Source organism: Carettochelys insculpta, chromosome 8, assembly GCF_033958435.1.
Source record: "Carettochelys insculpta isolate YL-2023 chromosome 8, ASM3395843v1, whole genome shotgun sequence".
Classification (NCBI taxonomy): domain Eukaryota; kingdom Metazoa; phylum Chordata; order Testudines; family Carettochelyidae; genus Carettochelys; species Carettochelys insculpta.
The window spans coordinates 59,638,170-59,651,483 of NC_134144.1; the positions used below are offsets into that span (position 1 = coordinate 59,638,170).

Sequence of the window (13,314 nt, forward strand, 5' to 3'; positions counted from 1 at the left end):
AACCCAAGAATATATCCATCTTGTTTATATTAATTTTCTGCAGTCATCATTAGTATTTACAGAAACTAAAAAGACACCTGAAAATATGGCATAAGTTGCTAGGGGGGAGTAAATCAGGAAGGACTGCTAGGCAGAGATGGCATTCACCTTTCGAGGAGGGGAAAGACTATATTCGGACACAGACTTGCTAACCTGGTGAGGAGGGCTTTAAACTAGGTTTGCTGGGGACAGGGGAGCAAAGCCCGCAGGTAAGTGGAGAACATGGAAACCTGGGAGATGGGTCGGAAGTAGGTGGGAGCATGGGCAACAATGTCAGAGTAAAAAGAGGGCCAGGAAAAAACTGGGGGGCAAGTTCAAATCAATATCTGAGATGCCTATATACCAATGCAAGAAGTATGGGTAATAAGCAGGAAGAACTGGAAGTGCTAATAAATAAATACAACTATGACATCATTGGCATGACAGAAACTTGGTGGGATAATACACATGATTGGAATGTTGGTATTGAAGGCTACAGCCTGGTTAGGAAAGATAGACAGGGAAAAAAGGGGGGAGGTGTTGCCTTATATATAAAAAATGTACACACTTGGACTGAGGTGGAGATGGACATAGGAGATGGACGTGTTGAGAGTCTGTGGGTTAGTTTAAGAGGGGTAAAAAACAAGGGTGATGTCCTGTTAGGAGTCTACTACAGGCCACCTAACCAGGTGGAAGAGGTGGATGATGCTTTTTTTAAGCAACTAACAAAATCATCCAGAGCCCAGGATTTGGTGGTGATGGGGGACTTTAACTATCCAGATATATGCTGGGACACTAATACAGTGGGGCACAGACTATCCAATAAGTTCTTAGACTGCATTGGAGACAATTTTTTATTCCAAAAAGTTGAAAAAGCCACCAGGGGAGAAACTGTTCTGGATTTGATTTTGACAAATAAGGAGGACTTGGTCGAGAATTTGAAGGTGGGAGGCTGCTTGGGTGAAAGTGATCATGAAATCATAGAATTCACAATTCTAAGGACTGGTAGGAGAGAAAATAGCAAAATAGAGATGATGGATTTCAGGAAGGCAGATTTTGGTAAACTCAGAGAGCTGGTAGGTAAGATCCCATGGGAGGAAAAACTGAGGGGAAAAACAACTGAGGAGAGTTGGCAGTTTTTCAAAGAGACATTATTAAGGGCCCAAAAACAAGCTATTCCCCTATGTAGGAAAGATAGTAAATATGGGCAAAGACCGCCTTGGCTTAACAAGGAGATCCTGCATGATCTCAAACTAAAAAAGAAATCCTATAAAAAATGGAAACTGGGACACATTACAAAGAATGAACACAGGCAAATAACACAGGAATGCAGGAGTAAAATTAGAAAGGCTAAGGCACAAAATGAGCTCCAACTAGCTACAGGCATCAAGGGTAACAAGAAGGCCTTTTACAAATATATTAGAAACAAGAGGAAGACCAAGGACAGGGTAGGGCCATTGGTCAGTGAGGAGGGAGAAACAGTAATGGGGAACCTGGAAATGGCAGAGATGCTTAATGACTTCTTTGTTTCGGTCTTCACAGAGAAGTCTGAAGGAATGCCTGAAATAGAGAATGCTGGTGGAAAAGGGGTAGAGTTAGTTTTTGAAATAAAAAAAGAACAAGTTAAAAACCATTTGGAAAAATTAGATGTCTGCAAGTCACCAGGGCCTGATGAAATGCATCCTAGAATCCTCAAGGAGCTGATAGAAGAGGTAGCTGAGCCGTTAGCTCTCATTTTTGGAAAGTCATGGGAGACAGGAGAGATTCCAGAAGACTGGAAGAGGGCAACTATAGTGCCCATCTACAAAAAGGGGAATAAGAACAACCCAGGAAATTACAGGCCAGTAAGCTTAACTTCTGTGCCAGGAAAGATAATGGAGCACGTAGTTAAGGAAGTCATCTGCAAGCACTTGGAAGGTAGTAAAGTGATAGGGAACAGCCAGCATGGTTTTGTAAAAAACAAATCATGTCAAACCAACCTGATAGCTTTTTTTGACACGATAACGAGACTCATAGATAAGGGAGAAGCAGTGGATGTGGTATACCTAGACTTTAGTAAAGCATTTGATACGGTCTCGCATAATATTCTTATCGACAAACTAGGCAAGTCCAACTTAAATCGCGCTGCAGTAAGGTGGGTGCATAACTGGCTGGCTAATTGCACCCAGAGAGTAGTTGTTAATGGTGCTCAATCCAGCTGGAAAAGCATAACAAGTGGGGTTCCGCAGGGGTCTGTTTTGGTACCAGTTCTGTTCAATATCTTCATTAATGATTTGGATATTGGCATAGAAAGTACGCTTATTAAGTTTGCAGATGATACCAAGCTGGGAGGGGTTGCAACTACTTTGGAGGATAGGGTCATAATTCAGAATGATCTAGATAAATTAGAGAAATGGTCTGAAGTAAACAGGATGAAGTTTAATAAAGATAAATGTAAGGTGCTGCACTTAGGAAGGAATAATCTGTTTCACACATACAGAATGGGAAAAGACTGTCTAGGAAGGAGTACAGCAGAAAGGGATCTAGGGGTTCTAGTAGATCACAAGTTAAATATGAGTCAACAGTGTGATGCTGTTGCAAAAAAAGCAAACATGATTCTGGGATGCATTAGCAGGTGTGTTGTGAACAAGACACGAGAAATCATTCTACCGCTCTACTCTGCGCTGGTTAGACCTCAGCTGGAATATTGTGTCCAGTTCTGGGCACCCCAATTCAAGACAGATGTGGAGAAATTAGAGAAGGTCCAGAGAAGAGCAACTAGAATGATAAAAGGTCTGGAGAACATGACTTATGAAGAAAGGCTGAAAGAACTGGGCTTGTTTAGCTTGGAAAAAAGAAGATTGAGGGGGGACATGATAGCGGTTTTCAGATATCTTAAAGGGTGTCATAAGGAGGAGGGAGAAAACTTGTTCTTCTTGGCCTCTGAGGAGAGAACAAGAGGCAATGGACTTAAACTGCAGCAAGGGAAGTTTAGGTTGGACATTAGGAAAAAGTTCCTAACTGTCAGGGTGGTCAAGTACTGGAATAAGTTGCCAAGGGAGGTTGTGGAATCTCCCTCGCTGGAGATATTTAAGAACAGATTAGATAGATGTCTATCAGGGATGGTGTAGATAGTGGTCGGTCCTGCCGTCGGGGCAGGGGACTGGACTCGATGGCCTCTCGAGGCCCCTTCCGGTCCTAGTGTTCTATGATTCTATGAAATCAAACTAAGCAATGATATAAACGAGTGTATGTAATTGTAGTCAGTTCTAGCTTATGACAGGCTTCCAGAACTTACCATTACAAATAATATGGAGAGTCATGACAAGTTCCCAATTGAGAATAGCAGTAGAACCCATTATTTCTCTTTGCAAATGCTACTGCTGCAGCTAAGAGTGTCTCTCAGCCCCAAAAGACAGACACATGTTTACTGTATACTACTCAGGCTAGTGCTCTGAATACAGCTGTGTGGACATTCTGGTGCAAAGCAATGGCTCAGGCTTGTCACGCATGCTCAAACCAAGGGAGTCAGGCAGGCTTAGACAGCGACTTCATGCCCAAGCTGCAACATCCACACTGCTATTTCTAGAATACTAGTTTGAGCAGAGACAAATCTGTCTACCCAGCAGCAAGGCACATTTGTAGCATTTGTGGATATTGCTCCATGCTGAGTCAGTTTACAACAGAATGTGTTGCATTTAGGGCATCATAGGCCTATGAAATTGTATTTGTGAAAGAATTCAGGGGAAGTCTGCTATGGTTATCTGTTTTCTGGGCTCCCCAAAACACGTACATACAGCACATAGCATCATACAGGAGCTCTGTTAAGACTAGGTCTTACCACCAATTTCTTTGCATACTCCATTTGACATAATCAAGAGTTCCGCAGATAGATTAGTAGCAGAGTATGATGACCCTTAGTATGGCTGTCTCTGCCACCGGGAACACACAATACCTCTGAAATAATGTATTCTCTCACCTTCTCTCATTCTCTCTCTACCCCATCCACGTTCATGTTTTCTGTCTCTTTGCCTCCCCTGTCACACACAAACACTAATATTCTCTCCTCTCTCTCTTTCTCTGTGACAAACACCATTCCAAGTACTAAAAGGGAAAATATATTCTATGGCAAGCACAGATGTAATACATTTTAATGCTTGTTTTACAGAGAACCTTTTCTTACATGTAAACTTTTTTTAAAAAGGTTTCTATAAATATAAATCCTATTAAAAGAACTAGAATTGTATTTAAGGAAGAAATTGATGGTAACTTGCATCCAAGGCTGCTGGTGTCTATGTCATTTCTGAGGGAATGCAACAAGTGATGGCTTCAAACGCTATTCAAGACCCCACACAACTCTTATCTCCAAACCTCAATGCTTTATGTACAGAAAATTGTATTTTGTCTTATAATAGATGGAAGCCTACTTGCTAATTTTATGTCATCCATAAAAGATGGCTTCCACACCACTTAATACCCAGGATATCCTATCTTCTGAGAAGTGCAGACAGGGTGTAGAAGGGTGTGCACAGTAGCCCTGAATTAGGTGGCATAGAGAGACCATTGGTGGCTGCTTAGAGGATAAATTTTTGGAGCCATAATGACATGGCTCAGATTCCTCCAAATTTCTGTCTGTGGGTCACCAGTAAGCTGGCAGATATTTCAGACTCTAGCCTTGCCATAGTAACTGTGGTGGACCTACAATGCTACCCACAGCCTGTTTCTTACCACCTCCCCTGTTACCCTGCAGAAAGGCAGATTGCTATGACTTTGTGTGTGAAAAGGTTAAATGGTTTTTGGTTAACCTTGCCCATTAAAATACTACTTTACTATACTAATAATATTACTACTTATTAGTAATACTTATGAAGTGCCTTCATTATTTCAATTCTTCTTCAGCTAGGATTTTCAACCACAATTTTAAAAGCACCTTGAAAAACAAATAAAAGTAGGTGATTTACAGAGAACCAGAAGCTAGAACCTGTATAATGACCCCAAAGAAGACAGCACCAGCTGCCAAGTCACAGACATTCAGCCTTGCTTTTATCCTGCCTACCACACCCACAGCAACCAAGCCCAGAAACTCCACTTCAGCAGTCACAGCCTCAAGGCGTGCGGGGCTCCTTTTCTGCAGAAGCCAGCAGTTACAAAGGAGGGTGCAGGGTGCAAATCAGAGCCTGAAAGTCCAAATGTCCCTTAATCTCAACCAGAACCTCTGGTTTTATTGGCCTTCAAATTAAAAGCCGCAATAGCCAGGCAGTGCTCTCAGCGGACCACCTCCAGGTTATTTGGGAAGCCTCCAGACTGAGCGTTAGTTGGTGGTGCAGGAGATAAGGTTCCAGCTTGTCTGCCTCCTCTTCACTATCCATCTACTTGCTTCCCTTCACAGGGCCTCCAGCTACTTGATATCATTGTGTTCACTCAGCTCTGAGACCTGGTCTTGGACCTACTATTTTCTCATTAGTTGGATTGCAATTGGTTGTTCGTCCATCTTCCCCCATTGTCCTTATTGCTGCAACTCTTCATCTGCTCAATCCCTTTGTACCTCTCTCCTCCTCCTCCTCACTCCCACAACCCCTTCCCATCATTCTTCTCCCTCACTTCAACCCTAATTGCCTCCTGCAAAAAAATGCTAAACCTAAACAATTGTAGCAGCAATTAAGTGAATATATTTATATTTCAAAACCCTGCACTATCAAAACCTGTGCCATGCCATCGCTCTGTTCACTTTGCACAATGAATCTCTTTCCCACAGCCTTTCTCTTTTTGATTGAAGGCTCTTCTCAGTAGGGATGGACTCCTGCTATGTAGTGGTACAGCACCAAGAACATTCTGAGCCCCGTTCTAAAGATACAAGAGAACAATTGTAGCAAATAATGCAAGGACTGTTGAATGTGAAATAATGGGTTAGATCACGAGAGAAAAATTCATTTTTTATCTTTGACCCCATTCATGCACTTAAGAAAATCACTGTAGGATTCCATAGATCTGGCAATTTCTGTTAAATAGCAGGGGGTATTGGAGGTTAGGCACAAAGTGCAGAGTCAGAATGACATGGAGGAAGCTTTCAGAGCTCTTACACAGTGCTTTCAAGGCAGTGCTCTGAAACGTGCACTTTACAGAACATTACATTCACTCACAAACTTAGAAAGAATAATCTTGATAGGTATCTGTTTGTTTCAGCACCTACCAACAGGTATCTAATGACTAGACTGTGTTCTGGATTTATCGTTAGAAAAATAGGAGGAAAAGGAAATGACACTATTACTACCCTAAAAAGGATAAGTGATTTAAATCAACCATTTAATTCTTTAAACATTTGGAGATGCACAGCTTAGTTGTGTAGACGTGATAAATTGTCTGAAAAATATTGCAATTCTGCCTTTGCAAGGCCAAGGTTTTTTGCTATTAATAGAGTGATCAGATTGGGTTGTATTATATCAAATGGGCTAAAAAGAAGTTGAGTTTGTACTTTATTAATTTTTTCTAGTATATTTTAGGTTTTCATGTTTCAGTAATGTGCAAAATCAGCATTGGGTTAAAACTAAACAAAACAAAACTCATTGAAATGGCCTTAAGGATCTTGTAAAAATACATCATTAAAGTAGAAAACAGCAGGTGTATCTCAGCACCAGGATTTATCATGCATTAAGTTGGGGGGCATTTAAGCTTACTTTTTGAAGATTTGACACAGTGCTCAAAAGCAGTGTTGCCTCTTGGTGAACAGTGAAAGCTCAATAAAACACAAGGGATTTGCCTATTAGTATTAAACTTTTCAGAATGACAAATGAGGAGCAGTGACCATGAAAAGCAGGTTGCCCCTGAACTCCTTGTTTGAACCAGCACAGCAATTTTTTCTGAGCTGTAATTTGTCCACCGCAAGAAGATCCATAGTCTGTTTAAATTAGCCTTGTGTGGCTTAAAACATTACTCACAAAAAATGGGAACTACCGGCAACAAGGACCAATGTCAAAGATTCTGGGCAAATTTTGGAAAAGAATGGTGATCTATAATGTAGCCTTCTGAAAAGAAGATAGTACATGCCTGGAATTTATTTCTTGAATGATGTATGTGAAGGCTTTTTTTTCTTTTAAAGCGTCATGATGGACAGAATGAGTTTACCCTGCTTGTCAAAAGAGCAGTGTGCCGTGGCAGTACTTTAGCTCAATTAAATTGGACTGTAAGACACCACTCATAAGATGGTGGTTTCAAGCTCAGTGCTGTAATGAGACATTTTGGAAGGAAACTCTGCTAACATGGAGCTGCTGAGGTTTGATTTGTCTGTCTTCTTCCATTACACATTTGCCAGTGCTACCCCCAAAATACACACACACACACACACACACACACACACACGTTCAGTCACCAAAAGGGTATTTTAATAGCAAGTGTTTAGAATATAAAGCAATCAGTAGAAAAAAGCCACATTTTTTAGAGAGAGGGAGGTAAACAGACTGAGAATTGTTCCTAAGGACGTTTTGGATCTGAGATCCTAAATTTTCTGTTTTCGAAACTGTTTTTAATATCTACCAATTTCTTCTCACCAGAAATAGATTGTTTGTTTGTTTGTTTGTTTGTTTGTTTTAAATCCACTAAGAAAATATGGGTATTCCAAGAAGTCGTGAAATACTGACATTCTTCAGCAAGTTACAATTTTTATACAAAAAAAAAGTCCCCATGATTTCAAGTAGAAAATTAGTAAAGTAAACTGAAGGATATGTATAAACCATTATCTAAATTAATAAGATTAATGTATTTTTTCTAACATGATTTTTGCTAACTGAGTATTTCAGAAGTTGGAGAACAATTATTTTTATATGAAGCAGTTAAATTTGATTTTAGTTAAACAATAACTGATCTAATTTAATGAATGCCTACATGACTTTTACCAAAGACTATCTAAGTTAATAGAAAGACACCCACTGATTTTCACAATCTTTAGATCAGGCCTACAGTATACAGAATACTGCCTCCAGTGCCTGTGACAATAACAGATAATGCCCTAAACCACTTGCTGACATCATGATCTCTGCTCGAGTTATTCAGAAATCTGAATCATGACATGTCCAAGATGGAAGTATATTAGACGCCCAACATTGCTGGGTTTGTGTTCTTGCAACCCCCGCGTAAGTCAGATTTCCCATGCAACTCAGGGGAGCCAGGAAACAGATGAGGGCACCAGCCCTGGTCCGTTTCTTGGCTCCAGCAATTGGAGGGTAGCCAGGGACCAGGCCGCAGCTTACAGAGCCAGGAAACTGACCAAGTCAGTTGCCCTTGTCCATTTCCCCACTCCTGTCAGTGGCAGCAGCTCAGAGCCTAACTTTCGGCTGCCACCATTGTCGGGAGCAGCTGCTGCCCCTGACAGAAGCTAGGAAACCTCTCCTGTCAGAGGCAGCAACTCGAGTGTGTATATCTCGGGGGTCTGCTGTATTACTTCACAACTTGCATTAGCTCCCTTTGTTTTTACTTTTTGCTGTTGTTGGTACAGCACCTAATACGTTGTCCTGGTACACAACTAGGTGCTAAGGCAATATATCTAACAACTAATTATTTTACTGCCTCCTTCCTGGCTGTTGAAAAACATGCCAATTAGTTTATCATCTTTATGACCCCAAAACATTATCAAAAATACATGCTTCTCTCTGTCTCCCTCTAATGGAATAACGTTTTTATTTAATATAGTTATTCTTTCCTGACCTCCCTATCTGTAATTCAATTAGAATCATCAACATTGTTTTTTGTTTATATTTCAAGGTATGACTTGGTGAGGGCAGTAAGGATAGGGTCCTTCGTTGAAGAGTGATGAAATGTTTGTATCCATTGCAAGCTTGGAAATCTGTTACTCGATTACAGTGATTTACATGTAAACACTGACTTTTCACCTCAGATTACAGTGTTTACTAGATCAATGATTTAATTATAGACTCAATTAACTAAAGAGGCTTATTTGTGCATGTCTTTTTGTCTATGCAGCAGAGTGAGTGCCTGTGTATTGTGCAGCTGATTCATGAAAGAGATTTGATGCTCAAATCACCATGTCTTGCAATTCAAGTAGTTTTTAGAGCTGGCTGGCAAATATGGCCACAGGAAAAACAAATATATCAGAGAAGCCAGTGCTGTTTTGGCTTGTTTATGAATGGAATCAATGTGGTGACATTCCCAGATAAACTCAGGAATTTTTACAGATGAGTGAGTTGATTTGGAATTAATGTATGTCTCATTGTACTTGTGAGTCTTCTAATGCATCCTGTTAGCACACTGGAGTGTCCAGCAAGGACATATAAAATGTTGATGATAATTAATAATTGTACAATGTCCATCATCATCAAAGATGCAAAAGCATTTTATAAGCCATGCATGGGCCAATCCAATACCACTGACAGCAGCCGAAAGAGAACCTACTTCAGAAGGTTATACAATGGAAGTTACAGCTATTCAGGTATATCTGCAGAATGAACGATGAATGAAAATCAAGGCTGTGGTATTCAGCATAATGAATGGTTTGAATAGGAGAGGCAGACCCCATAGAGAATGGGTAGATGATATAGTAGATTGGTGTGGAGCTAGTCTACAGAAATGAAGCCACTCCACACTTGACAGGAAGAGATGGAAGGAAATAATGAGGAAGGCATTGGACTCCAATAGGTGCTGAACCCAGGCTTGTTGTTGATGATGTTGATGACAGATAAATATATCTAACAGGGATGATATAGGTAGTGCTTGGTCCTGCCATGAGGGCAGGGCACTGTATTTGTTAACTTCTTTGTGGTCCCTTTCAATTCTATTATTTTATGGTTCTATAATAAATTAAGGAAAGGTAATATAATTAAGGCAAATCAACATGTATTTATGTAAAATAGATCCTCTCAATCTACCTTAATACCATTTTTGATGAGATTTGGTTGATAAAGGTAATTCTGTTGGCAATGCAGTTGACTTGGTACAATGTGACATTTTGACTAAAAGCTAAGGTGATTCTTGGATGCATGAATGGAAATCTTAAATAGGAGTGAAGAAATTGTTTTACCTTTGCAGTTGGCACTGGTATGACTGCTACTGAAATGCTGTGTCCAGTTCTGATATTCATGGTTTGAATAAGATGTTAGTTAATTGGGGAGGGCTCAGAAAAGTGCTGGGAAATGGTTAAAGTATTACTAAATGTGCCTTATAGCAATAGATTCAAGGAACTCAATCTGTTTAGCTTAACAAAGAAAGGTAAAGAGGTAACTTGATTACAGTCTTACATGTGTAAAAACTATATCTGTCTAGAAGAAAAAAGTGTACTATGATCTCATGGTTGAAATCATTCAACATCAGACAGGAAATTAGGACTAAATTTTTATTCATGAGGATAATTAATCATTAAATAATTTGCGAAGAGTCCTGGTGCATTTTCTGTCCCTGGGCCAGATGAACAGAAAGGTCCAACAATAAAAATAAAAATCCATTAGCAAACAAGATATTTTTTCTCCAAGGCTTAATTAAGATCTTAGAGGGAACCAGTTAAAATAGGAAGAAATTAAAGATTTTTTTTCCACAAATATAGGGTCTGACTTAAAAAAATCAAGAGTTGCTATAGCGTGGTTGGCAATAACTTTTGATGGAGGCCACTCCAAGAGTTTGGTGAATGGTCAAGGGCTGCACTCTTCCATATATTAATTGGAGGAGTGCAGGGTCTGGGATGGAGGCTGGGTGCAGAAAGGAGCTTGAGTATGGGGTTTCGTTGCAGGAGGGCATGTGGGGTCTGGGAGAGAGGTTGGATAAAAGAGAAGGTTATGAGCTGTAGAAGGGGTTGGGGGTACAGTGGCTGGCAGGAGGTATGGGTGCAGAAGAGGATTCTGACCTTGTAGAGGGATGTAGGAAAGATGCAGGGTCTGGGAGAGGGTTGTGACCTGGGACGTGTTCAGGATGGGGCCAGGGATTTGGGTTGTGATCTAGACCAGGTAGGGGCTGTGACATGAGTCAGGAGATTGGGGTGCAGGGTCTGGAACGGTATATGGGTACAGGAAAGGGTGCAGAGGGTTTGGGTTGTGATCTGGTGCAGTGTTGCAGGAGGGTCCACAGTGTTGTGGGGAGGAATGAACTGAGGTGCCCAGTGCAGGCTCTGGTTGGGAGGCAGTTACTGTAGGTAGTCCCCATCCAGCATCCCAGCAGGATGTTCAGGTAGGCTCCCTGTCTGCTGTGGAGTCCATGCATGTTTCTGTGCTCCATGTCCCCCTTGATGGGAGGGCTCTCTGCATGCTGCCTGCACTGCAAGCATGGCTCAGGCAGCTCCTGGAGCTGAGCGATTGTCCTGGGGGTGGGGGCAGCATGTGAGCCCCCCTTTCTCCCCTGGGTGCACAGCACGAAGACTTGCACATGACCCTGCAGCTGGCACTTTGAGCAACGTATGAGGGCATGGCACAGATACATCCTGAGGCTCTCTGTGGGCTGTGGGATGATGGTGGGTTGGATCTGGTGGTTTGCCAGGCTGAATCCAGTCCGTGGGCCATATTTTGCCTCCCATGCTACAGCCTTGTTCTCTAGCAGCTACTGTAGAGATCTGTGTCCAGAGACCTGTAATCTTTCACAGCAGTGGCAGCCATGAGGGAGACTGGGTTTTTTTCTGCATGTTGTATAAATGTTCTGTTTATATTTGCTCCAATGCGCCTGTCTCTATATAAGGTTGGTGTGGTAGGTGGCTTGTTACTTTGAGCAAACCAAATGTTTTTCATCTGAAGATTGTAGGTTGCTCTGAAACATTTGAGGACTGGTAAGGAAGGGATAAGAGGAGGTGTAGATTATATGAAAGGTTGTGTGACTTGCAGGCAGAGAGGCATTTCCTAGGTTATTTATGGAGAGTGAAATAACAGCAAGGTTGGGCAACTGAGAATTTAATTTGTTAATCTGAGAGAAGCAGAGGACATGTCTAAATTTGGAAAACTAACAAAGGAATGCAGGTGACAGAATGTTTATGGAAAGGCTGAAGACGTGTGGGATGAAAGAGTGTGTATGTGTAAGTGGGTCGAAAACTTGACAGTATGGACTGGACTGTTGAAAAACATCCTGGGTCTGATTCTCCTCTCACTTTACAGCTCTATTCTGTATGCCAGGTTCCGCCATCCTTAATCACACCAAGCAATGCCTTGATCCATAAAATGCCCCATTCATTTCAGTGGGATTACTCACTTTCCTGTCTATAGAGGTGACAAAACTGGCCTTTTTGACTAAGGAAACCTTCCCCTCTGGCACAGAAGCATTTCCTATTTTATCTAATGCAGCTGATACCTTCCCTGGTCTTAATTTACATTATTTGCCCGTCCAAGGAGCATTTTTAAACTATCTGAATCATACAACCATCATACTTTTGATGCATATAAGTTATTTAACTATATCTTGGTCCAGATATAAAAATTCTTGGTGCTCATATAATTTTGGAGTCCTTAGAGATGCACCACGTCTGTTAGTGATAGTAAATGTTTATTTCCCTGTATAACTGAAGAATATGTAAGAATTAAATAGATTCCACGGTGAGTAGGCATAAGTAGATCTATCCTTCAGTCAACAGATAGCTAGAACTAAGAGCATACACTGAATAAAATATAATTTGCTAGCTGATTCCCTTAATTGGAAAACATTCTCAGCCATTTGTCAAAAAACTTGACAGATATAGCCATTGCGGTTTGCTCAAAGTGCAATAATGTTTCTGCCATTTGTCATCTTACACTCTTCAATCTTGCAGTTTTGGAAATAAAGCTTTGGTTTTTATTTCCCTTTGCATTCGTATTGTTGCCATGAATTGGAATGTTATAATCTAATACAATAACCCAATATGGAATTCAGTAGACATTAACAGCAACAAATGACAAATATTATTTGCAAGTTTGTAAGATAGTGTAATTGTTATAATAGTGGAAATGTTATTAGTAATAAAAGAAACAAATAAAAATAAATTGAATACAATAAACACTGAGTTGACTCAATCACGATAAGAGGAGAAGAAGCAGAGAGACGTTCAAAAGAGCTCTTTTTTTCTGAGTCTGGAAAATATTTTGACTCAAGGAGCTTCTGATTAGCAGAGTTAAATGAGATGAATAATAGTACAGCATTTTTTGAATTGTTTTCCTAACTGAAGTTTTCCTCCATTATCTATTAACAGTGATAGGCTTTTGCATAAAAGCAGCTTAATATAATGAAGGGAGGGGCAGGAAATGATTGATCTTTTAATATCAGAGTTATGCTCTCAGCATGATGCATGAGGAATAAGTTACGTAGCTCACATTAATAGCTGTGCATGGCATATAAAATGCACTGCCAAGCCATTACTTTCTTTAGTAG

The 13,314-nt window shown here is 40.6% G+C and overlaps 1 protein-coding gene across 2 annotated transcripts in view; it reads left to right on the top strand.

The window, feature by feature from the left end:
• NCKAP5 (NCK associated protein 5) overlaps nt 1–13,314 on the top strand; it is a 408,546-nt gene that overhangs the window by 366,907 nt on the left and 28,325 nt on the right. The gene's annotated exons all lie outside the window — the stretch shown is intronic.